Below are 26,588 nucleotides of genomic sequence, written 5' to 3'. Positions count from 1 at the left end.
TTCCAACCATCAAAGATGAAACTTACAGGCAAAGGTGAAATAAGCTGAAACTGACACTTAAAACACTTAAACATATTGTTAACTTTTTCTCCAATGCTGTCCTATCTATCCATCCATCCATCCATATGTTAGTAAGAAAGCATATGTGTTTATGCGAGTTTGAAGTGTTTCCTGACTGTGTGTTGTGTTTTGCAGGTGGCTAACACACAACGTAGTGGAAGTTGTTCCAGCATGGAGGGAATCTCTAACAAGCTGTCAGGGGCCATAACATTGTTTTCCTGCAACGGTTAACACAGGCGCACCAGGCAGCTCCGGGTAGTGACACCCTCAGTGCACTACAGAGACCCTTCGTGGTCCACACACACACACACACACACACACGCACACACACAAACTGTGTCTGTGCAAACTCCCGCTCGCATTCTCACTTCTGGCCTCACACACAACAAAGTACCTAATAGGTGGCAGTGTTCTTGCTTAATGGAAGTGCAGAGAGAGAGAGAGAGTTCTGCTGCTGAGGTAGATAGGGCCCTCTGGGCAAAAACACATTAACCTATTTGGAGGGCGTGAATTCTAGATGGTGTTATTAGCAGAGAGTCTGAGCACCTTGGGTTGAGCTGCTCTAATACTCAGTGTGAGTTCGTGTTTGTATGTCAGAGAAAGAGAGGGCCGTGAGAGGAAGAGAGAGAGAGAGAGAGAAATAAAAATCTTGTTTCAGTCGAGTGTCTCAAACCGGAGTGAAGGTCTTTGCACGATCCATCTCCGCTGTGTGAATCAGCAGGTTGGAGCAAAAGCTGGGCTTCCTTCACTGAGGGTTTTATTAGTCTTTTGGCCGCTGCACAACCAGTCAATGCAGTGCTGCAGTTGTGCATTGAGGGGGAAAAACTAAAACAAAACAAAAAACAAAACACAAAAGTGGCCAAAAGAACCAGTCAATTGAGTTTTGACTGAAAAAAAATGGACCAAACAAGAAAGTCTGGAGTCAGCTTGGGAGCAGGTTATGTTATGTCACGCACTTACAAAAAAAAAAAGAAGATATAAAATGACTTCAGTGTCACTGCCACAGCTACGTACTCAATTTTACACTAAATGCTTTGAAAAAAGGGGGGCAATTACGCTCATGCCATCCACCAATTCTATCCAATTAGCCAATTAAGGCTAATTACAGTTTTAGCTTTGGCACAAGGGTTTTCATAATTAACCATTTATCAAATCTCCACCCTCTTTCTCTGCAGAAGACACCCAGGCAGCAGAGCAGAACAGGCTGCCCCCGCCCACCCCGGGGAGGAGTGGAGCTGAAACTGGGCTCCAGCTTGCTTCATATTCCCCTGATTACCTTGCTTGAGTTGTAAATAAGTTTTTATTTGACCTCTTTTAACAGGATATTGTGATTAAATATTACTAATATTACTTTACACACACTAGCAGCCTGGCTATAGATCATAGCGCCTGAATGTGACCATTTGCGTCCACCTGCACCATACGAATTCACTGAAGTGACCACAGGGTCGGCGGGGGCTTCTGACCTGTCCTGTTCCTGTCTGCCACACACAACACTCTAACCCCTATTGTACTACTGCATTATCTACTTTTAGTTAGATTCTCCAGTTTCACAGTGTAAGTGAATTTCGTCGAGTTGTGCATTATTAAAAGGCAGAAATTATTTATCTAATATTCATTATTTATATTTATACAAGGAGCTTGTCCGCAGGGAGCAGGTCTCATTTTCAGCCTCATATTTTGTAAACAGGCAGTCACAGAAGCGACAGTTCCTCTGATTTAAAGAGACAGGCCTGCTTATGGAGAATGATGGCTTCCTTGAATTCAAATGGAAAGGTGATCAATTTTTAATATTTTGTTCGTGCTGCATTTGCATCGACTCATTCTCAGATTCTGCCGCTGCGCTGCCTTTCAAACGGACAATGAGGGCAGACAGGTGAGTCTGAAGTGGAAAAAGGAAAAGAGAAGAGCCATCTGAGCTGCAGCCACTGGAAAACTGGACAACATCAGCTCAGGCAGAAAAAGGATTTATTCAGCTTTTGCTTTAGAGAATAAACGGAAAATTTGTTGGTGACGGGGGCACCCTTTGCTCCATTTTGACCCCCGAAACACTTAGTGTCGAGTGATTGAATCAGTTGACCCTGACGGAGAAATCATGACTTTTTCAGCGTCATGATTTCTCTGTTTTTGTTTGAAAAAAAAATGAATTGCAGGAAGCCACAGGCCCCTTTCACAAGCTCACAGCGTCCACAAATATCCACAAACCAACAGCCTGAGCCGCAAACTCAAATTCTGGTCAAGTAAAGTTCTCTGGTGAGAACTCGCTGCAGGCCTGTGCATTAAAAAAGCAGCGTTTCACTTGGTTGGGATTGTAACATTCAGTATTCATCCCTTCCAACTTAACACCACAGAGAAGACAGACTGAAGGGATGGCAGGGCTAGACAACCAAGTGTGTGTTTGTTAGCCCGAGTGTGTGTGCCCGCACCTCCACTCCCGCCGCGTCTGAGTAGCTTTAAGTACGAACAAAATCGCTTTTCAAAGGGAATAATGTAGAACAACATCATGTCAACTTTAGGATATATTTATATATTTCTATGGGCCACCATTAATTTTAAAGCAGAATTTTGAAGTTGAGGAAAAGGGAATGCTGCGCTCGAACCGAGACGAAACACGAGACACGGGGAGCAGTTATGCAAATGAACGAAATAAATGTCAAAATGGCAGTGAAGAATTGATGAGGACAGAGAGCGCTTGTCTTGGTTGCGAGGGAAGTGGATGACTGAGAGGACAAGTGACGTTCATTTTCAAAGGAAAGTTTCACGCCGCTATCATGGCAGCCATTGTGACTTGGAGATAAATTTTAATGCCCCACTCTGACGATTCTGTGTCACTCTCGCTCTTCCTTTTTCTTTCTTTCTTTTTTTTTTTTTGGTGAGTACCCATTGCCATCTCCCAATCTTGCTGCGATGACATCCGAACAGACACATGTGCATGCGGTGCGCCAGGACCCAGAAAGCGTGTGCACATGGAAAAGAAAGATGGGGGGGGGGGGTCTACATAAAAGATTCATCACAAATGTCTCTAATCCACTACTGCATTGTCAAGAAGATGTTATAAAGCACACATTGTAAATGGATTCTTCCCTCACTGACTTAAGTCATTTCTGCAGAGGGATGGGGGAGTGGAGCCGGGGCGACAGGGGGCATCCTTGTGTGGCACCAGACAAGTACATAGTGTGAGCAGATGAGCAGCACTCTCTGGGACTGCATTACTACCTGTCCCCAGTGCTGCACTGCCTGTGAGCCCGACTCTAATGTACAAGCCGGCCACATTCCCCTTGTCAAGGCCTTGACGTGCACGTCAAAAATTACCCAACCTAAAGTGACATCCCCCGCCTTTCTTCCCATCCCTCCCCTCTCCGCAGCCAACCTGCTAGAAGAGTGCTTCGAAAAGCCAAGACTGCCAATGCCACTCTACAGCGGCAGGCACTTTATTTATTCCTCACCGCAGGCAACGGGAGGTAAAACAATATGGATGGCACTGTGGAAGCTCATAATATTAGCTTTGGCTGTGGGCACTCGGCCATAAATATCGCACTGCCTTGCGGAGAATATGATTGGAGCCACTTGAAGTATCAAGATTTTGAGCAAAGGTCTGAAAAAAAAAAAAAATGGTGGAGCGGGGTGTCACTACCTTTCTTTCATCTCTTATCAAATCACCCTTCAGCTCCTCCATCCTCCCAGCGCAAAGTGACATAAGTCTCTCATGCTTTTAGTGGCACTTTGAAAAATAAGACCTCAGTGAAGCAAAAATAATCACTCTTTTCAACACTTCACTTCATCTGGCGATGCTCTTCACTCCTCCATTTCAGAGCCCCTTCAATCACATGTGATGATATTAAGTATTACTTATTTATTTTCCGTTGGAGAGGTGCAGAGGTTGGAAAAATGAGGGGGTGGCGGTGGCGGGGTACAGGAAGGCGAACAGGGAGCGCCGTCGTGTCACAAACACATACACAAAATCTGACACATTTTGTACGGCTCTGATCTCTTCTACTGTTTGACTTCTACATTAGGAAAAAAAACCCACGCCATTTTTATTTTATCTGATGTTCTTTTTTTTTTTTAACCTCTTTGTGATAATTTGTGTGTGTCAGGAAAAGAGAGAGAGAAAAGAAATGTCATGTTTCGTCGCCTCATGAGTTTTATTACGTGATTCTCTTGAGGACAGATTACTTTTGACTTACAGTACGGTTAAAAAGCTGCTGCTAAAAGGTGTATTGACGTGTGTTTTCACACACACACACACACACAGCAGTACATCCTGCTGAAGTTCCCCTTCCCGGAGGACATGTTCATTACGATAAGAAAACAGACTGGATCAAGGACAGGAATATGGACACGTCAGACTGATCCGGAGCCTAAACTGCATTTTGCCGTTTCGCCGATCAATAATCTTTTGTTGCTTTGATCTTGCTTCTGTTCTGCTCTGCATGTCCCCAGACCGACGCTATTCTTTCTGTGCTATAACTCTATAAAGCACAAAGAAACAGATGCAAACAACCTGTTTATTTTGCATCATAACAACATACTTAAATTTCTTCTTTGGAAACACAAATTTAACTTCTAATGTGTCTAATGTGTATGTGTGTGCAGGAACCAGTGAGGTTTGAAACCAGCTGAGGTGAATTCAGATGTTGTTAAGAGTATTTAAGGCTGTATTTGTATATTTAGCTGATGTTATGAAGTCACTCTCTCATGAGAAACCAAATATTGCAGTCAGGTGACCCAGCCAGATCCAAAATGACCTAATAAGGTACTAAAAAATCATTACAAATTAATAAAGCGCCAAAAGATGGAAAATGCGTAATATTTCATTTGAAGAACTTCAGTTTTATGCATAACTGCTGTTTGTATTACATGCTATTCATTCTTTGATTTGTTTGTGTTTTTTTTCTTTGTGCGCTCAGCTGCTCATGAACACGTGATAATGTAAAATGAGTTTTTCTGTGCAGTTACTCAATTACAAACTAACACAGTTCCCATACAATGGAGGAGGATGAAGTTTAACGAATGAACATTTGTGTGAGTTTAAAGGATTTTAAGATGCTCATCTGGTCTCCGGTTTAGCTGAGGTGCCGGATGAAAGATCAGACTGGATGGCAAAAAGCATCCGCACACTAAAATTTGTGCAAAAATCTTTTGAAAAGCTTTTTTTTTTTTCCTTTAGTGGTTGTTTCAAGGAAAAAAAATCTGTCTCTCTCTATCAACATAGCCAACTAAATGAAACTGTCAGAGCAAATTACTATTAAGCTTCCAAGGAAATTCTGATTTCTTAATTGTTACCTTTACACGCATCATATATTAATGTCACTCGCAGAATATACTCCTCTATGGATTTTTTTCATGTTGTATAAACAGGAAAAATGATAAGGCATCCAAAGTTTATACCCTAACAATAAAGAGCTATTATTCCAGTACAATCTCCACCATCATGATCATCTTTAAAACTAGTTCATTTAGCAAACTCTCAAAAAGTACTGAAAGGCAGCGGTCGTTTGAGCTGACTTAAGAGCAGAAGCCAACCAAAGTGTGAGCATGAACGCCTTCTCTGCTCGTGTCCTCTCGTGTGCACTTCAGCGCACAGAGAACAACGCTCACATCTGAGGTGGGTCACTTAGGACGTCTGCCTCATCACTTTAACGAAGTTACACAATCCTCCGCCACGCCGTCTCCCCTCGTCCCCACGATCCCTCCTCTCATCTCGGCCTCCTGCACTCGCATCTGTGTGCATCTGCGTTCCCCAACTGCTGCGCAATTAAAGAGAGATGAGCAGTGCTGTTAGTTTATAAAAAAGAAAGAAAAAAAAGGAGTGAAAAAACATAATGTAGTTTGTGTGTCACCATCAATTTACTGCATGCTGAAACTTTAAAAGAGCCGATGAATAATTCGAGAGGAGTGCAAAGGGGAAGAAGCGTGGCGGCGGCAGCGGCAGGACGGGTGGTTAAAGAAATAGATGGAACATAGAAAGGAAGACAACAGGATGGGGGGGAGGGGGGGAGCTGAGAAAATGACATTGTTATTCATCCGACTCTTTGTCACAAGTTGGGACTGAAAGATGCAAAACTTCAAGCACACAGGCTCCCGTGGGTGAGATACTGCAGTTCAAACAAAGTAAACAACTGTTTTACTGTGATGCACACTTTAGTCTTGCTGGAGGCTAAGTTGCCTTCCTGCTGCAGCTGGTATTGTGGCACACTTTGCCGGCAGGGGAGAGTGTGAAAATTGTTGCAAAGATCTCCGAGTATTCTCACCAAGCGTGGCACGCAGGAGACTCTGCCTTGTTGTTATTTACATAAAACGAACAGGTCGGCTTTCATGTGCGCCGAGCAGCTGCAGCAGCAGCAGCAGCAGCAGCAGCAAAGGATCATGAACAGAGTAAGACAAAGTGAAGACGCTCATAGAGAGGCAACTTTTACTGTCACAGATGAAGATGTAAGAAATGAGGTGTCTGACAAAAGTTTCCTTCCCCACTTTAAGGCAGTTACATAAGTGACGACTCCAGCTGTCACATAATTTTGCCCCCCCCCCTCCCAACTCCAATCTGTTTTTTATTTACCAAAGGAGAAAAATGCCTGAATTTGATTTTTCTGAAAGGTGTTACAATTATTTTTGCAGGAATTTGACTACAGGTCTGTATACGTGTTCTGCATTGTGGCAACAGTCATTATAGCCAGTGAAATCAGTGGTTGCCGTTCAAGAATGGCAGTCTTTTAAATTCCACTTTCAATATAAAAATAATTAATCGTTGCCCTGAACTTTGTCTGGTAGAGTCTGACCTGAATAGGAAACTCTCTGACCAAAGATTAACGGAAGCTACTACACTTAACAACTGAGTAAACAAAAACATCAGTCCAGACTTTCAATGACGGCTCTCAGTGCTGTGCACTCCAGACACATTTCTGTTGGTACCAAAACAGTGCTGATGTGTGATACTCAGCCTGAGCAGCCACTTAAAAAAAAACAAAATCTTTCAGAGGCGATAAAAAATAAAAACAGCATCGTAAAAAACAACAAAAAAAACAACAACAAAAAAAAACGCACACACAAATTTGAAAAGTAATGGCTGAATAATGGCTGAAATGGGTGCAGAAAAAAGAAGTGAAAATGCCTTCAGTGAGCTACAGCTGTTTAGTGAAACTATGAGGCTTTAATGTTTTACCTGCACGGTCCAGGGGAGAATCCCCCACAAGAACACGAATCAAAGCTCCTGTTAAAACAAGAAGATTACACAGAAAACACGAGAGTTTGTGCAGCATGCAGGTTGTTTATCTGAATCACCTCATCAAGTCTAAAGTCTGGAGGCGTAACCACCATTTATCCCTCTTTCAAAGGTGGGATTTACTTTAAAAAGAAAAAGAAAAAGAAAACATTCCCTCAGCCTTTCTACTGTAGCAATTTAACTTCTAACGGAAAAAAAAAGAAAAAAGACAGAGGCTGGGGTGTGTGTGATCCACATACAGCAGCAAAACAAACAAGGCTTGAAGCCAGTTCATTGTAGAGATGTACAGTAGCTGCTTGTTAGTGGATGAGGGATTAAACAGATGGACGTGATGATACGTGTTACCTTCCTTCTGATCACAGCTGTGATAAAACTGTCCCAACAGCCTGGGGTACGGTGGCTCGAAGGTAAGCGATCAGCACATCCCCACACTGTCAGATTTAGGCTTGATGCCTTGATGAGCAACACTCAAATTTGTTAATAAATATAACGTATCAATGAGTAGACGCACACAACAGAAAAAGGCGAGAGAAATCTCAGTGAAACCTGTTCCTGATCCTCTTTGACTGTCAAACTCATCGCCGTCCAGTCCAAACCGACTACCTCCATGTATGTTGGTGATTTTTAATTTTACAGATAAACTGCACAAAGAGTTTCCTCTACGGATTGAGAGAATTCTTATTCTTTTGAAGCTACAGTAACCCACAGGATTGTCTAATCCTAACACAACATTAGCAAAGGATGTGTTTTTCATAGCAGGGCAAAGTTATTTTTGTGCACTTTTGTTTTAATGGAACCCAATCCGTCCTGATGGTTGTGTAAAAGTGTGTGTTTATGTGCACATAATTGTTGTATTCATTCAAGCGATGTCAGATGTAGTATGCTTCAAACGTCAGTGTCCAAACTGCATACAAAACTCATATGTGTACACACACACACACACACACACACACACACACACACACACACGCAAAGGGCGCACGCATCAGCTGAATTTCTTCAGACATTTAATAACAACATGTGCACAATACCTAATTAAAATAAAACTCCTCACAAACAGACAAACGTTACCACACACAACAAACCGGCGCATTGCTTTCAGTTCAAATATACACACTAAATAAGATATGGGGGAAAATGAACCCATTTCCCATCCTGTTACTTTTAAATGCAAATTGGGTCCTTCATTAAAATGTGTGGCTAAACTTCATTAGCAGCAGATATTGATTTTCAGGCTGCGACGATCTGATAGGCCCTATAGGCAAGTGAAGGTACAAAGGTTTGTCTAAATGCTAGCTGGTAATATGTGGCTCAGGGCTAGTTGGAGTTCTGGCTGTGAGAGCTATAGAACATCTGGAGAGGTAACATTTACATAAGCTTCTCTTTGTACATGGGAACCTTCATTAACATCACGCTGCTTTGAACTCAGGATGAGATGGTAATACAGACGAAACAGAAGTTAAGGAGAGAGGAGCCGTGTTGGATTGTTGCAGCGATGTGCTGTTTTCTCTGATGGTGTTTCCTGTTTTTGCACAATATTTCAGGAAAAGTGCTGGAGCTTCTGGGTAATCCCGCAAGAACGCAAGACGACAACATTTCTAGAAATTTGGTCTGAAAGCCAAGATTTTAAACCCCAGACTGATAAAGCCTAACTTTGCTGACTGCAGGCTTCGGGGAGGAGGGGGGGTTGTGGGACATAAATACCTGTTTCCCCACTGGCTACAGGTGATGGCGCATTGAGTCATTCATTGAGAGTTTGGTGATAATTCTCTGTGGGCTTATGAGTGATCTCTTTCACATAACTCTCTGCTATTGAATAGAAAATGCAGAACTTTGGCACGATCACAAATTCACCTTCCCTGCGCTGACAGGTCTTCCGCCGCTTACCCTTTAATTTTTCCAGCTCCCCTCCTCTCTCTGATAGTCGGGCCCTCCACCATAGACTCTCTGTTAATTCAATCTCGTTATTTTTCCAAACATGCTCACACTGCGTGGCTCCCCCTCAATCACTCGCCGGCCTAACCCCCTGATCTCTGGCAAATGAGGGCCCAGTCGTGTGCCACTCCCTCCGTCTTGCGCAGCACACAAAAGGCCGTGACCCAAATTGCAGGGGATTTAGGCCCTAATCTGTCTTCACTCCCACAGAAAAATGGATGGCTTGGATGGAGAAAAGGAAAAGAATGAGGAGGAGGAGGAGGAGGAGAGGAAGGGGTGGAGGGGGGGTAATAGGATGGTAGGTATAGAAGCATTAGGAGCATACCCTCAGTTGTGAAAACATCTGCTCGTTATCATCTGGGTGCTCATCTGGTCCAAGGCCGTGTTATGTTTATGTTTATGTGTGTGTGAGTGTGTGTGTGTATGCGCTTGGAGGTAGTGGTCGGTGGGCAGGGACTTACAGGGCCTGCTTTACATTTTTAAAAAGCAACACACGAGGCGTCTCCTACAATCACACAGGGTGTAAATTATTGAAATTATCCCCAGCGTCGGTGGTCTAAGACAAGCACACCATGATACACAGAGACGCGATGTGGCTCTACCTGCCAGGCCCCCTAACACACTTGTAAACAACTGTAATTCTCTGCAAAACAAGCACAAGTGCAGTATATCTGTGTGTAATTTATTTATCATTTATTTTTTTTCTCCCCCGCCCCCCGACTCCCAACAGGCCGTTGGAGGTGAATGATGCTGTGTGTTTACCCGTCTATGAACATACACACTCAGGGCACATGTGTATGAAGAGACACTCTCTCTCTCACACACACACACACACACACAGCTGTCAGAGCTGTAGTTGTATGACTGCTCTTTGTTGTAGATTAATCTGCAGACTAATCTGTCTTTAACTGCAGCCGTTTCCTGATGAAGGTGAAAATGTGAAGAGGTACTACTTGCTCAAAGCTATTACAACTTGTGCCACATTGTTGTGGTTTTGCACATGATTTACACGAGTTATGATAACATTATATTGTCTGGGATCTTTGCTGAGCTCCGGTAACACACTAATATAATATCAAGTCCAACAGGATTATGACCTACACTGTTTTTTCTTAAGTGAAAGTGAGTGTTTAAACCTTTGTAATTTTCTAATATTTCTGTGTGGCTGGTAAGTCAGTCAGTTAGTTTTATTTAGATCAGAAATTACAAGTCTGTACAGTAAACTCTCTATCTTTAGAACCTTGATTTGGATATAAGGAAAAACTTCTCCCCAAAAGACAACTTTCAAGGGGACAAAAATGTAAGACACAACAGCAAATGAGGGACAGACAGAAATGCAAAAGGCAGAGGGAAAATGACGGGATAACAAAATTATAGAATGACTGAAATGTCTTTGAAGAAAATGATGTGGTAGAATGTCAGCTAACACGGAGGTGTTACACACTGCACAAATACACAATGAGACAAAACACGTCTCATCAAATCATTTTTAGTGAAGCTGCCACAGATCTTAGCAAATACAATTTTAGAGACATTTTCTTCTTCCTCATCAGCAACCACTGGGATATTCTCCCGTCCAGTCAGTCGGGCCTCCCTCTGCTCCAGTCAACAGGCGCGGTGTAGGCGTCCGAACAGTCAACGGTTACTATGACGATTGTTGTAAATGAAGATGAAAACGAGATGTCGTTCATGTGAGCGTGTGTTTTCTGTAAAGACTACACATCGGACGCTTTAACTTCCTGCCCGAGCACGACATGTCGCGCTTAACCAGCCCCAGGAAGCAGGATTAAGAAGAACAACCATGTGATTTCTTCCTCCTCCTCTGACCTCCTGCCTTTCCCTAAAACCTCCCATCTCATCACCGCCCCTCACTCACCACCGCAGCCTCCTCGCGCTGCTATGATTAAGGGTCAAGTGCGCCACCTCGTCTCCAGGCCATCATTAAAAGGGCGACAGAAAAGAGAAAGAGAGAGAGAGAGCGGGAGAAAGACACCCTGGCACACGGGGCTAATGAAAGCCATGAATCACAGTGTGGTCTTTAAAGAACATATTAGTGGCATCATTAACTCTGCACAAAGGCCAGAGCTGGGGTGAACAGACAGGTCGCTCCACCAGCAAGCCTGCTGCCCCACCCCCTGCCACCCGCCCCTACCGCTCTGCCTTTCATATCCCCCAGAGCCGCCTCTCATTAGGGAGGCACCCAAGCTGCCACATACGGTATGGCTCTCAGTCCTTGACTATTTCCCCAGATAGGTTTGAGAGAGACCTAAGGTGCAACACGAAATAAATGGTAGGAAACAACACAGTAACAACAGGCTCGGTGTGTTTAACCATTAGAAAAACCCTAAACAAAGGAGGTGTCGACACACGAATCGGCGTCGAACTGTACTTTCAGAGTATCCTGGAACAAACTCCAGAAACAAAAGCCTTCCACTCCTGTACGAGCAAACAGCAGACACGTTTATGATGGACACGCTCCTCTTAACCTGCCACTTCCTGTTTGAACAAATACAACTCTCCCTCCAGACAGCCTGCAGCGGGGGCCTGTGGCTGCTCCTCATGGGCTGTGACCTTTTCACACAGCCTCGGGACAAAGTGGGTCCCCCAGCTCACCCTGGAGCAACACTCACCACCACCCGTCACATGCCCCCCCTCCCCGACACACACACACACACACACACACCTCCTCACCCCATCAGATACCCAGGACAAGATGATGCTGCTGGTAGAGGCTGGAGCCCCTCGGTACCCACCACGAGAGGTCTGTGTGGAGCCCGCATGCTCATGGTGTCGGCCCAGGCCTCATTAGGAGCTCCATGATGAAATGAACTGAAAGGGCCCAGCCTCAACAAGCACCAGCCAGCAATCACAGCAGCCTGAACTGGCAAGGCTCATCTCATGGCCCCATAGGCGTTAAATCATGGATAACCTTCTTGTTTCTCTTGCTATCTAACTATCCACACCCCCTAACTTGCTCTCTGTTTCACTCAGACTATGTATGGCTCGCCCCTTTTCTCTCTGTTACTTCTATAATGCTCCCCTCCTCCCCCTCCACCCGCCACCCCCAGCCTCGCCTCATCTCCTCCCGTCTGCCTGCCTGGATAGGTCCTCGCTCTATTACTGCTGCTCACAGACCACAATGTACTTTACCGCCTCACTCACTAGAGGCATCAAAGTTTAACACCTACAACTTAAAGCTGCCAGTCACCTCTCATCTTCCGCTTTCGATATTTCCATGTTTCACTCCCAGATTGTTTCTCCAAGCTTTTCATCATGCCTTGTAATTTACTTTCTTCTTTCACTTCCTCTGACTGTTCTTACCCCCCCCCCCCCTCCACTTCTGTCTACATCGTCAATTCTATCTATGCATCTACAACGTCAAAACACTGCCTGTCTATCTGTCTACCGATATGGCCTTCAAGGTCCTGCTTTGAAATTGTAATCATAATTCCCTCAGCTGAACTGCACTGGTGACATGCAGGTGTAAGCCCCTGCAGGTATGCAGGTAGGAAGTAAAGTCTGCTCTGCATGCACGGCTGAAACAAATCAAAGCAAAGGCTCTCTGGGAACCAGAGTGTTTGAGTACTTATCAGAGCAAAGGGGAATGATTTCAGAGGACTAAAGAGGACAGTGAAGACACAAGTGACAGCGATATCAGTGCCTCATTGTCTGAGAAACACTTCAGTGAGCTTTGACTCCATTGTGAGCAGCGAGGCATCACTCGCAATGCAAAAATTCCAGAGGAGTGGAACCCCAGGAGCAGGTGACAGCGAGCATTATGCAGCCTTTCTTAAATATATGTTTGAATAATTTAAAGCCACTTAGTCCCTTTTGAATGGCTGAGTGTTGTGGATCAACTACACCTATGGAGGGACAAGGTCAGTTTGGCTATCAAGGGAAGGAATTTATGCTGCAGGTTTTAATATATGGATGAAACGTGAGCACATGATATTTTTCTGAAGTCCTCACGTATGTCACAAAGAGCCGTGGGTAATTAAGGACTGTCGCAATGCTTTATTTCTGCAGGGCAACCCCCCCCCCCCCCCTCACTCCAACACCACACACACAAGTCCTCAACTCCACACCTTGCATTTAAAGCATAATTCTATGATAAAGCTAGTTTAGGGAAACCTAATGTTATATTAAAGCAGAGTTAATCAATGCAAAGGGAGCCTTCTTACCATACATTATTATGCGTTTCAGAATGCTTTAATGTGCAAAAAAGACCTTTTTTGTTGGCCAAGAGTAGACATTATATTACTACAGGTTAATAAAACTTTGGGTTTCTTAATTTTTCATAGTGGTTAGTGCATATGTAAATATTTAATGAGGTCTTTATGCTCCAGATATTCCAACAAAAAGGTTAATAAGCTCTAAGATGGAGGATAGGGTATATAATCGCTGGCCTGTCCTACCGAGAGAGAAGAGGAATAGCGAAGCAGTAATAAAGGACACCAAAGAAGGAAGCAAGACGGAGGAGGAACGATACTTTAACTGTATTATAAAGTAAAATATATACGAATAACTGTTAGCCTTAATTGTACTGTCGGTTATAAAGCTGTGCCTATCAATAATCAAACATGCAGGGTTCTGATTATTTTCCTTATCGGTTGATCTGAAAGTTATTCTTTTGATTAATAAATTAATAATTTATGTTAGAAAAATAGTGTTGGTTGGACTTTTTTTGTCTTTCAAAAGACAAAAATATTCAATTTACAGCGAGATAAAGCTGAGAAAATCAGAAAATGGCCACATTTGAGAAAGCGAACCCACCACATGTTTGTCATTTGTAAATTACATACAACTTAATTGCTTATTAAACTAACTTTGCGTGAATCAATTAATTGACTCTGTCCTACTATGAAGAAACATGAATGAAACTGGTAGCCTGGATAACTGCGGGACAAGTGAAGGCCTTTTCTTTCTGTTAATGGACATACAAACACACAACCTGGACTGCTTATATCTGTAATAAAAAGCCGCATAATAAAATGAATTTGATGAGAACAGCAGCTGCCAATGGCTACTCTCCTCACAAGTTGGGCATTTAATTTTTACTTTACTTTATTAACATATAAGCACCTTATAAAATAAGATATCCATATTGACATCAGCCTAGAGCTGGGAAACCCAAATGTCACTTTCATTTAACACATCTTCCACCATTATGGTACGCTGAAAGCCCTGTCCCATCTAAAGCATATAGCTCTTTCCTTAATTAACACACACACTGTGGTGTGTTGCAATATCAAATTAATATTTCAGTGCCTGCTTCGTTTTATGGCCGCTACCATTTGAATAGGCCTTAATAGAGTGACAAGACATTCCCACCGACCACTGTCCCATGAAAAATGCACAAGCCACTTAAAACCAATGGCCAGTCACAAGAAGACACTTGGCCCCTCAAGACAAACCATGACTTCTCCCCCGATGAGGGGAAAGCAGGCATATTTTCAGCGCCTGCTGTGGAAACTAATGCCCTCTCCTCCACACATCTGTTATGAAGATTGGATGAAATGGTTTGATAGTGAAACATTAGCTTCTTTTAAATCTCACGCCTGGTGAGCATTCTTCAAATGTAACGCAGAGTTAATAATTAAAGTGCCCCATTCGCCATAATATTAATCGTCAGAGCCATCTGATAGTCTTCTCGCCAAAAGAAAAAAAAAAAAAAAAAGGTCTTTGACTCAGAAGTTGCTTTAACATATTTGAACTTAACATTTGGCTGCGGATGAGCTCATTACGAATGGAAATACAATATGTAAGGATGAAAATGTCTGTTCTCTTCATACATGTTAAAAGATTAAAATAATCAATAGATGTGAAAGAATGCAGGGTTAAAAGGTCAAAAGACTTCATCTGGGGTGGCTGAAGGTCAGTTTATTCACCTACTAATGTATGCTGAGAGTTACTGAATGTTGTTGACCTGAGCCGAGTTGTCTCCAAGTGCTGGTTTTCATTTCCCCAAGACATAAAAGCAATCAGCATTTAAGAAAATATGTTTTTGACACCTTCACTGCTCTTCGACATTTTCTCTCAGCGTCTTTGTAGTATTACAGATACTGTTGACAGATAACATCACTTTCTACTGTCCCTAGTCATCTCCGTTTGCTTAGCCAGCATTACCCCAGTGCCATTATGAGACGCGAGTAAATACTTCAGTGTTTACAGGCACATAACATTATCATGTAGTGCGGCAAATCCAGCACTTCTAACTGTGCATATTGCTGAAATATTAAAGCAAATAAGAGTCAAATTTGAGGAGGTGTGGACAGAGAGAGAGATCAGATTGATATGTTCTGATCGGGTAACAAAGCACCTGTAACAAAACAGGACACAATTGTTCACTTAGTTTTTACATACTTTTCATTAACAGTAGGGTGATGCGCAGGTTCAGTCGCCACTCTAACATAACAAAAAATGACAACACAGACATAAGGGAAACACAGACTAGATGCAAACTGGTCTGTTTCTATTCAATATTAGTTAATATTCAAGTCCTAATAACCGGTTTATGTAAAAAAACTCAACACAAAGGTATTACTTGCATTGAAGATAACACTTCATCTTGGCCCGTTGCAAACTTAAAAGGGACTGTGACTGAAGAAAAGTGATGTTGTTTGTTTGCCTGTTTTACTGTTGCTTATAGATTTTCATGAATCAGAATTCATTCAATGAAAAAATCATACTAGCATAACTATATATATGTATATAACTATACATAAGTATAGAACCAAAAGTATTGGGACACCAGACCATTACACCGTCAGGGACTTTGGTGACAGCGCATACAGAGTGAATGGACCTTGGTGTGGACTTGGTCCTTCCTTTGGGGCTGTGGCAGCTTACGCAACGTCTTTATGGAGCTTTGCTTTGTGCACTGGGGCCCAGTCTTGCTGGAATAGAAAAGGGCCTTCCCCAAACTATTGTCGCAAAGGTGGAAGCACTGCATTGTCCAAAATGTCTTGGTATGCTGAAGCATTAAGATTTCCCTTCACTGGAAGTAAGGGGCCGAGCCCAACCCCCTGAAAAACAGCCCCATACCACACCTGAATTCAATAAGAAAGAGGGGTGTCCCAATACTTTTGTCTATATAGTGTATCACTGGTTCGGCGTAACGGCGCAGCAGATGCCTGACATAAAAAACATAAGTCAGAATTGTTTGTCTGAGAGTAAATGATGATGATTGAGGGATTTCGGGAGGAACAGAGGAAGAGATGAAAAGAATTCGAGATGACAGGATGAGACAAGAGAAGAACAGGACCCCACACGATGGGGGGCCTGAGAGGCTGTCTGCGGCGCTGCCTGACTGACACACAATCGCAGCTCTACTGCCAGGGCCCCTCCCCGAGTGTGGAGATACAGAGCATGATCCGCGCCCACTGTGAGCAGACAAATACACCTGTTCAGACGCACCAAGTGACAGGCAGAAATACAGAGAGACGTAAACACACAGGCAGATATTCTATCGCTGTCGAGCTATTTCTGAACCAAAGACAGAGGGGGGGGTATTTATCTTTGTATCTATCCTTCTTCAGCAGGAAAGAGGAGCTAAAGCTAACAGAGAGCTTAAATGCATAAAAGGATAAATAACCGTCCAGAGGAGAAGATTAAAGTAGATGCTGGTTTATAATTAGCTGGCTGGCCCACAGCTAGGAATCACTAGTACATCTTTGCCACTGGTGATAGAGTGTGTGTGTCACAGGGGTGACCAGGGGAAAGGAGTGAGCGACCCATAATTCACACATAAACTGTGCATGTGGACGTACACACAGAGTCCCTCTCAAGCAAACACTGATCATACAAATAACCAAAATCTGATTCCTCTCTACCACGGACCTCAAACCGTTGTCCAAAAGCTGTTAAATTAACCCAGCAGTGAGCCGCACCACTGGGGACACGAGTCTTTTATTTTGAAGCTGTGATGCTGCTGTGAACACTCACCAGAGCAATAAATGTGGATTAATCCACAACTGAAAATAGTCCCTAACAAATACATTATTTCCTCTTGTGTGAATAACATTTGGTGCTAATTATTTTATGTGTTAGCTGTTTGTAAAGCTGTATTCTTCAGCAGGTATGAATTGGCTACATGTGTCACAGCTAACATTACCATACGTGCTTCGCCAGCGCAGCGGTGTTTCATAACTGTTTCTGCCTCACTGCTGTTACCAGCCCACAAGCTTTTCTACAGTAATGTCATCTTTCAAACTTTTGAAACATAATCTCTGCTGTCTTAAAATGCTGTATGCCTTCTTGCTATTGCCTGGACTGGAGAGACTGATATTTCCATTAAGACAGTCACTTGACTGGATCTGTCAACACGGTGACATTTAACCTTTGACAGTCTTGGGCTTTTGGGAGATGGTGTTCGTGAAATATATACACAGCATGTAAAGCTCACTTACCCCACGTTGCTCAGAGATATGAAGAAACTGTGTTATGGATAAAAATCGTTTCTTGGACGTATACAAAAGAGCTTTCTTCTCAGTCTCTTTGCTTACCTATATTTACCTTTTTGCATCTTTATCTTTATTTATTTTGTATCTTTAGCACCATTTGTCCTCCCTGGAGAGGAACTACATCTCATCCTGGTATCTTAATTCATGGCTGTTAAGATACCAGTGCTACTAAATAAACACAGTAGTACATTATTTTTTTTTAAATTCCTCATCCCTGTTTAGATCGCGGCAGTACACTGGAAGCTCGGTTTTTGTTTCTCTGTGTACACAGAGATACACTTATACAAACATGAACACAGTGACACACACACAAAGCACCACAAGTCAACAGGTTGGTTACTTTGCTATCAGAAGACAAACAGGAATTGGAAGACGGGCCTCAATGTGGCGACAGGAAGTCACTGTCACACCCCAACTCCCAACCCTTGTTTTACCACTGCCAGGGGAGAAGCCTAATGCAATCATCCTTCTGTTTCAGACCTGATAATGAGCATAACCTCTCTCCTTTCATTCATATCAGGTCAGCTCTGCGTTCACACACTCACGCACGCTGACACCCATTAAGGTTCCCAGAGGTCCACGACGACTCCTTTATCTCTAATGGAGGAGTCGCCAAACAATCTGTGAGCTCAGAAAACACCGCTGGAAATGCAAGAAGGTGGCGGGAGCGAGGAGAGAGAGAGAGAGAGAGAGAGAGAGAGAGAGCGAGAGAGAGAGAGAGAGAGAGAGAGTGAGGGAGAGAGAAAGACAACAACTGACATCTCAGGGAATTTCACAGAGATGGCTAATCCAATGTGATCAGCGGAAGATTTTAATATTTAAATAGCCAGCAACGCACCAGAAGTTTCTAATTAAATTATAACTCATGCTTGAAAAGCAAAAGTGCATGTGTTGTGGGAGCTTAAATAATTCAGCCCGCCCTATATCTCGTCTTTCTGTTAACCCGGAGACAAATGGCACTTGCTAGGGCTTTTAGACAGGGGGCTGGCACTGTCAGAAACATGAACAACATCAGCTTGTAAAGGGCCTCACCCACCAGGGCCCAAATCCAAACTGACTGGCCTCACTACCGAACAACGTCTCTAACCTAGGAATTAATTTGGTTAATTAATCCATTATTAATTATCTTAAAGGCCACACAACATTGGCACAATGTAAAAAGATGACAGGAAAAAAGCCTCTTCCTAATGAACTGGGGATGTTAATGAGGCACCAGACAACTATGTTCTGGCTCCTCTCACTATATCATCCTACCTGCTTGCTCTTATTACAAGTTTCCAGCAAAAAAAAGAAAAAAAACTATCAGAAAAAGAGTTTATTAATTAATACACCCTTGAAGGATATATGAGACGCTCACAATATCCATGAGAAGCGTAAAATATTTAGGGTGGTAACATTCATATTAATGGCAAAATTACACATACATCTCAGAAATTAAATTAGAATTCGACCCAACATTGATGGCAGAGTCATGTCAAGCATATAAATGTACTTATGGCTCGAGGTCAGAATATCTCTTTTCATTCATTATTTTTTTTTTTTTTCATCCACCAGGTATCTTCGCTTTTGGCTACTCAGCCCTCGCGGCGTAATTCCAGAAAAGAATTACATTTTTGATGGGAACTAATTAGGCAGGCCTTTACCTGAAATTCTTCCAGACTGTTGCGTGTTCCTGAGTTGGGATGATGGCGGCATAACTTATTGAGGGGCACCAACTGCTCTAACTTCTGCTCAGGAACGGAGAGAGACGGTGACTTGAGAGCGCAGAGGTCTGTTTCACAGAGCTTGTACTTCGCAGAGGAGAACAGAATAGACTCTTTAAAACAAACTCCAAAGAGACAGAAAGTCAATCCCTCCACAAAGGCCTTTCACTCTTTTGACAAATACTACACCCTGGTCTCTTGCTCTGCCCTCTGAGGGAAAGTCAGCGCTCACACAACACGCATTCGAGACAGCCAGGGAATTACAATACAGATACAGGAGCACATTTCTGAGAGAATAACAGTCCCCACTGTGATTACTGCAGTTGATGGCGAGTACACCTCAGACATTTTGCTGAGTACTTTTTTTTTTTTTGCTTTACCTGTTCCTTCTTTTTGCCTTTATTACCATGTCAGTGTGCTCACACACACATGCACGCAGAGCGAGAGAGACGCAACTGGCAGAGGGTGGTAAAGTGGTGAAGAGAGTGTGGGAGAGGCAGGCAGTATCGTGATCTGAGATGATGAAATAGAACAGTCTGGCTGCTCCCATCTCTTCTCTTGCTGGCAGTTGTAGAAAAGCCGCAGAGGATTTCAGGTAGGAGGCAGACGCAGACATGAGAGACGTGTCAGCTCCGATACAGTTCAACACAAAAGAGACCAAACACCACAAACTACCAACACAAATCTGTGTCTTGTCCTTAACAACAAGAACAGAAATGGAGGGCTGATTCCAGACGTGGCTGTAGGAAGGAGGAGGGAAGCTGGTGGTGGTGGTGTGAGAGCTAAACTTGGGGATGTTTATTCTACAACTTGGCGAGCACTTTGAGAACACGGAACAAAGACGTGTGGTTCTGTTCTTTTGTGCTCGCAGTTCACACAGCCTTTGGCCTCAGTCTTTTCAAGTCCCCCGTCATGACTGATGTGAGCCAGTCAAGACATATAATTCAGATAGCAACTACAAGAAAAGCTGTCGAGTCCACCCGAGGGGTGTCGCTATGCCTCTGACACATACACATATTGTATATATGTATGCAAGGCTTTGTGAGAAGCCCTTTATGATTGCCGCTAAGTTTGTAATTGTTCTGATCATAAAGAAATACCTTTCAAGAAGCTTCTGTTTCAGACCCGGAGCCTGATTAAAGAATGCATGATACTTCAGTGACAAGACTGTATTATTAATTCATTGCAAACAGTGGAATTTGGGTGTGTTACTTTGAAAAATGTTCAAAACTGGCGGCCTGTAATAAAAGCACTGAGAGAAATTCCAACTCATTAACATTTAATCACAAAATTCTCTTTCATATGAAATACCCAATATAGGCTGTCAGAATCAATCAGGTGTCCAGAAAAAGGGAGATGACATGCCAAAAGGATGGGGAATATGTCAGTTGTGGCACTCACTGTTTCTTCTGGCTGTCATATTGCCAGCGCTGCCTTTAAGCCGACACTGTTAGGAAATGTGGCTCCATAGTGCTGCTTTAAAACACTCAGGGAGATGTGGAAGAAGAAAGGGGGGGGTGGTAGGTTTCTGTTGCAGAACCTTTGCCTGACAGGAGCCAGCACTGGAGGTTGTGTCATCTCTTGGTGTGGGAGAGGTGTTCAAAGCCAAGGCTTCTGGGTAATGGGGTTCTTTGGGGCGATAGGGGATCTAGAGGAACTCTTCACTCATAATTTTATAATTGGCCTGCTGTCCCGGGGATCTATGCCAGTACTCTTGCCTACACCTTCAATTTAAGTCTTTGAAAGTCTGAGGTTGGCCCTCGTGTAAAGGCTGGTTGTAGACATGCAGGGGGAAGCATCAGTGAGGAGGATGATGCACATTTCCCATGATGCTTTTGGAGGATAGAGGCACTAAGCAAGAGGCAGGTACAAAGCTAAGCTCAGAGGACAAAGTTTTAAAGTTAGGACACTGTTTAATTGTCACGGTTATGAAATATTAATGAAAAGGTTGGAAATGCAAATGTATTAAAAGCAATCAGGAAAGAATTATGCGTTTTTATCTTCTCACTAAGCCAAACATTTGTTCCAGTGTGGGATTATATTCTCAAACATCACAAATATAGCAAAGGTGTTTTCAAGTATCATAGATACATCCATCCATTTTCTATACCGCTTAACTGTCAGGGTCGCGGGGGAGCTGGAGCCTATCCCAGCTGACTACAGGCGAGAGGCGGGGTACACCCTGGACTGGTCGCCAGTCAATTACAGGGCCAACACACAAAGACAGACAACCACACACTCTCACACCTAGGGGCAATGTAGAGTAGCCAATTAACCTAATGTGCATGTTTTTGGTATTGCGGGAGGAAGTCGGAGCACCCAGAGAAAACCCACGCGGGCAAAGGGAGAACATGCAAACTCCACATAGAAGGGCCCAGACCGGGATTCGAACCTGCTTGCTTGCTATGAGGCGACAGTGCTAACCACTGCACCACTGTGCCGCCCGTATCATAGATACAAAGACAAATAAAACTCATCATTCACAAAATTATACAGACACGTTAATCATTTCTAGTAACATATTTCATAGGCAGTGTATTGTTCTTTGAATAGCAAAAGAAAGAAAGGACCTAATGTGCTGTCTCACGCACTGATTAATTTCACTGTATATTTGAAATTTGTCTGAAATCAAATAACACCATACTGCCATGTTTCCAGTGATAAAGGCTCACCACATGGCACGCTTCAGTGCATTTTTCTAAATACACATTCTATTCTTACGAACATAAATGTTAAATTACCAAGTGAGTTTATTTTTAAAATTTTAAAAGTAGAACTGCAGTGCTTTTTCTTCTCAGCCAGACACTGGAACACAAGTTAATTAACCTGAGCCCACTAGCTTCAACATTACAGGTACAGTGCATGAGCTCAGCAGCATTTATGCTTTTGTCACTATTTTCACTTTTCCAAAGAATCTTTTGTTTTTGTTTGGAATTGTTTGGCGCTGATAAGATTTGATGAGACTATTAAAAAATGTTTTTATGTGTGTCCATACAAATAAATGGCATACAACACAATATTTGCCTGTAAATTACACCTGCGTACATGGCAAGTTAAAATAGTGCAGTAAATGAGATTCTTACTGCCTCTCTGAGCAAAATGGTCATATCTTGTATATCTTCATTGGGTTCAACACAACTATATATTTTATATTCATTATCAAATGCTAGATTTTGGATAATTAAGCTATGAACTAAAACAACAAAAATTGGCAAAGCATTATCATGTCCACATTTTTGCAGCTTTTCAGCTCACTATCTAATCTAATCTAACAAGATTTTTGCATCAATAATCCAGATTTTGGCTGGTTACATATAAAAAGTTGACAGAAGTCACATCATTTAATTTCTGATCAAGTTTGCTAAAGAAAAAAAGAAGCACAGACGCATCTGGAATCTTGGTAATATTTGCAGCATTTTGTGATGATTGATAATAAAGAACGCGCAGCCTTCCCACGGTGTTGCCACATCCTGTGACTTTACATTTTGACTTTGTTTCCTTCATGTCATTCTGACAGACACAGGACCGCCTCCGGAGGACACGGTAAGTACTGTGTCTGTGACGCCATCAAAATGGAACAGAGAGATTCAAACTGCAGGGTCTTGAGGGACAAAGGAGCTAACATTTTCTTCTTGATTCGTGTGGGGCCAATTTACGTCTTCCCGTCCAACTGCAGCTACGTTTTAGTTAACAAAGCACCTCTGTGTCAATCCAGAGTAATTATTTCCCATGTCAAGTATTGCAGAGCTTCCACCCAAGGAACCAGGATAGGCCTAAAAACAGTAGGGAACACTTAAATACTGAAGTGACAAAGTTGGGGAAGTTGTTATCCCCCTCACCACTTTAACTCATCTGGCTCAAATTTTACAGTCCTTTGTATATACAACTGATTTTCTGAATTCATGTGGTTCACGTTATGTTCATGCATCTCCAATAATGAAATTTGTGGATTCTGAATCACCAGGCTGCTACATCCTAGTCCATCCATTATGTGTAACTGCTTATTCTTTACAGAGTTGCAGGAAGCTGGTGCCTATCAGGCTGTTTAAAATTTTTTAAACTGACTGCTTAATCTGTTACTTTATTTTATTTACTGCATAGCTAGGACTTCGCTAGGAAAAGCAAAATACAAGCCAAGCTGTTTCAGTTTGGTTAGGTTTACAAAACCAAAATTGCCATTGGTGGGTATGCATATATCTCACACAGATGTTAAAAATTACCTTGTGCATCTGGAGATGCAGAGGAGTGTGCCAAAACATTGCTATTTGATGACATGGGCCTTTGTTTTTTCATTTTAGGGTCCTCCCAACTCCTGTCCAATTCTGAACCTTGGCCCCCCCTAGCCTGGTCTTATGAAATTGTGCTAGAATAACACACTAATTCCTTAAATCATTTTGTGGGTCATTTAATGCCGTGTGAAGCTTTTGTTGTGTCATTTTAGGTACAACTGTTATAGAGATAAAATATTTCTGGTGGCTTATGGGTGATGGCGATAGGACAAAAAAAAACAGGACTTTAACACAAGAGAACAAACATTTGTGACCTACATGACACCAAAAGAAACAATGACATAATTTCATTTACGTAACATCAGGCACATAAGTAATCTTATTTTAACCATAAACCCCAATCTTTTCCTTAGCATAACCAAGTCCTTTTCGTGCATAAACCTAACCAAACTGACTGGTGGTCAGGCGACTGTGGAAGTCTTTTCTGGCACATCTGGTATTCATAAAATACGGCTGGCGTTAAATGACATGTGAAAAGCTCAATGCAGATGGTGTTATATGATATGTAAAATGTTCATCAATGCAGTGTGCAATTTATACACCATAAGATCACCTTTTTTCTGTCCTAAACCAAATCCTGATACAATATAATCAAGAAAGTAAAACACTGAACAGCCATTTCCAGAGATTTGCTGCATCAAATAGATATCAATGAGGAGGTGGTGTACATAGTGACAGTAACTAACAACACTGGGAACACCGCTGCATAACTGACTGCACACTTTAAACTCTCTTTGGAAGAATAAACAATTCATTCTCCTTGGGGATCAATAAAGCATGACATTATCATTCTTATTTAACGAGAGCTTGGGCAGATTGGGAACATGGTTATAACATAGACTGCACTCCTGAAGCCCAACCTCAATACTAACCTAGTTGACCTTAGTGAGAACCTAGTGAGCAGGATCATACAGTACAGAGAGGCTATAGGTCAGCAGGCCCTAGAGCTATGGGAGGGTGCTATTACAACTGTATGGGCTGTTGATCTCTAATGGCTGTGTGCTGGGCGGTAATGGTGCTTGGGCAGAGTGGAAAAGAGAAAATAAGAAGAGGTAATCTCAGAAAATGCTGACCTCTGAGCCACAAATACTAGGTGAGAAGTGGTAACGGCTCCTTGGCACCACTCCAAGGTTTTCTTTACAACCTTTGGCCTTTTCTCCCTGCAGACTGTAGAGAGCAGACCTCCTCTTATCCGCTTCGTGTAGTTTCTGTGGCCTTTCCACTGCCCTGATTTCAGGGTCAAATGAAACCAAAGATAAATCATTTTTTAGACTCGCTCTCTGTTTTATTTTGAGTAGGGGCTTAATCTCTTTTAATTTGGTGTGTGGAGGTCTGTGTGTCCCTATGTGACACACAGCCTGGAGAAAGTACTGAAATTTAAGTAGAAAGACTAGAAAGATGAGTTTAATTTCAAATATTCTCAAGCTGGAGGAAAAACAGTTACCTTTAAGCAAAACAGTTAAGTTGTTTTCAGTCTTTTTAAATAATGTGATGAAACAGTGATATCCAGAGACAGAAATTATGGCCCAATAATCAAAACTGTACTTTACTTTTGCTGCAAATTTCAGATGTGGCTGCACAAACTGGAACTGTTTTTACACACAGGAGCTCTTCACAATGAAGTAAGAATCAATTTTAAAAAACTAAAGATGCAGTACCCCAAAATAAAAGTGATGCATTCAGGTAGTTAAGTGTTAGTAGTATGCTTTATTTAAGCATGTATTCTTATACATATGGTCCAAGTGTATACTGTTGGATAATTTAATTAATACAAATGCATCAGATCTCAGGACTTTCACACATTTTTGCCTGTAAGGGTTAATATTCAAAAGCAAATATCAGCTACTGTAATGTAAAACCCTGATTCCGAAATTCACGTCGCTCATTGTCTACGGGAAAGGACTGAAACAGTGCACAAAGCAGGCAGGGATACTGTACCTGGTGAGCTGATGAGAGGGCTTGAAAAAACGGAAATATTCCAGGGGCGCTCACATCAAGACAGCCAGTCGAGCCGCAAGCACTGGCGACTTTTTGAGCAGTTGTGCGTACGAGCAGGAAATACTGACATGAGACTAATGATAATTATGTTGCAGTTTATGATCTAAAATAGTGGGAGGACACAAGTTTATAGGAACTGTTGGAATGTCTGATTGAACAAAAAGGCTCAGAAACACGTTGTAAAATTGCTGTCTGTAAACACAGATCATCACCTAACTATGTCAATATAAAACAGAGATACTCCAGTAAAAGTACCATAAACTAAAACATTTACCAATTCTACTGATTATATTTAGATTACATTACAGTGAATTTGTTGGATTAAGCGTAGATGTGGATCTTGGGGAAAAAAAAAAGCAGAGGTCAAATAAATGTAAGGGTTATGCCACACTAAAAATATAATTGACTTAGAAAAAACATACCTTCAAGAAAAAAAGGATTTAAAAGGATTCCTTTTTTTTTTTATTAAGAAAGAAGTAACGAATCTGTAGCCTGGTTGGCTGGTCGGCTGAAGAGGACAAATGACAGATGTCAAAAGTTGGTGTTACCTCGTCACCAAAATGTTGTGACCCTCCACTCCTTCCCCTACACACCTCCATCACACCCCTCCAGCCATTAATGCAGTTAGGGCCCGGCCAGGGGAATAAACCTGCATTAGTACAGACATGTCCGCTGGTGTGATATTGATGGTTGTCACTGCCATCAGTTGTTTGGACCATGACAGGACAGTTGCAAAGGAACATTTTCAGAGCAGTGGGATCACCTGATACTTGCCATACTAATTTAACCCTTACGCTGGATCTGACAGATCACACTTGATGTAAATTTGTCTTAAACTGCAGTAAACGCAGGAAAGCAAAGACTAAATTATGATATCTATGTGCACAATACAAAATCAATCAAGACCACACACACACAT

The 26,588-nt window shown here is 42.4% G+C and overlaps 1 long non-coding RNA gene across 5 annotated transcripts in view; it reads right to left on the bottom strand.

Moving 5' to 3' along the window:
* Window positions 1-4,638: 4,638 nt before the first annotated feature.
* The window catches only part of LOC124073370, a 152,639-nt gene continuing 130,689 nt past the window's right edge, over window positions 4,639-26,588 (bottom strand). For all 5 annotated transcript variants that reach the window (XR_006845668.1, XR_006845670.1, XR_006845674.1 and 2 more), the window contains one exon: window positions 4,639-5,810. This is a non-coding gene — a long non-coding RNA (uncharacterized LOC124073370). The remainder of the gene's footprint in view (window positions 5,811-26,588) is intronic.

The sequence above is a fragment of the Scatophagus argus genome, chromosome 2, assembly GCF_020382885.2.
Source record: "Scatophagus argus isolate fScaArg1 chromosome 2, fScaArg1.pri, whole genome shotgun sequence".
Classification (NCBI taxonomy): Eukaryota; Metazoa; Chordata; class Actinopteri; family Scatophagidae; genus Scatophagus; species Scatophagus argus.
This window is presented reverse-complemented; position numbering and strand designations above follow the sequence as displayed.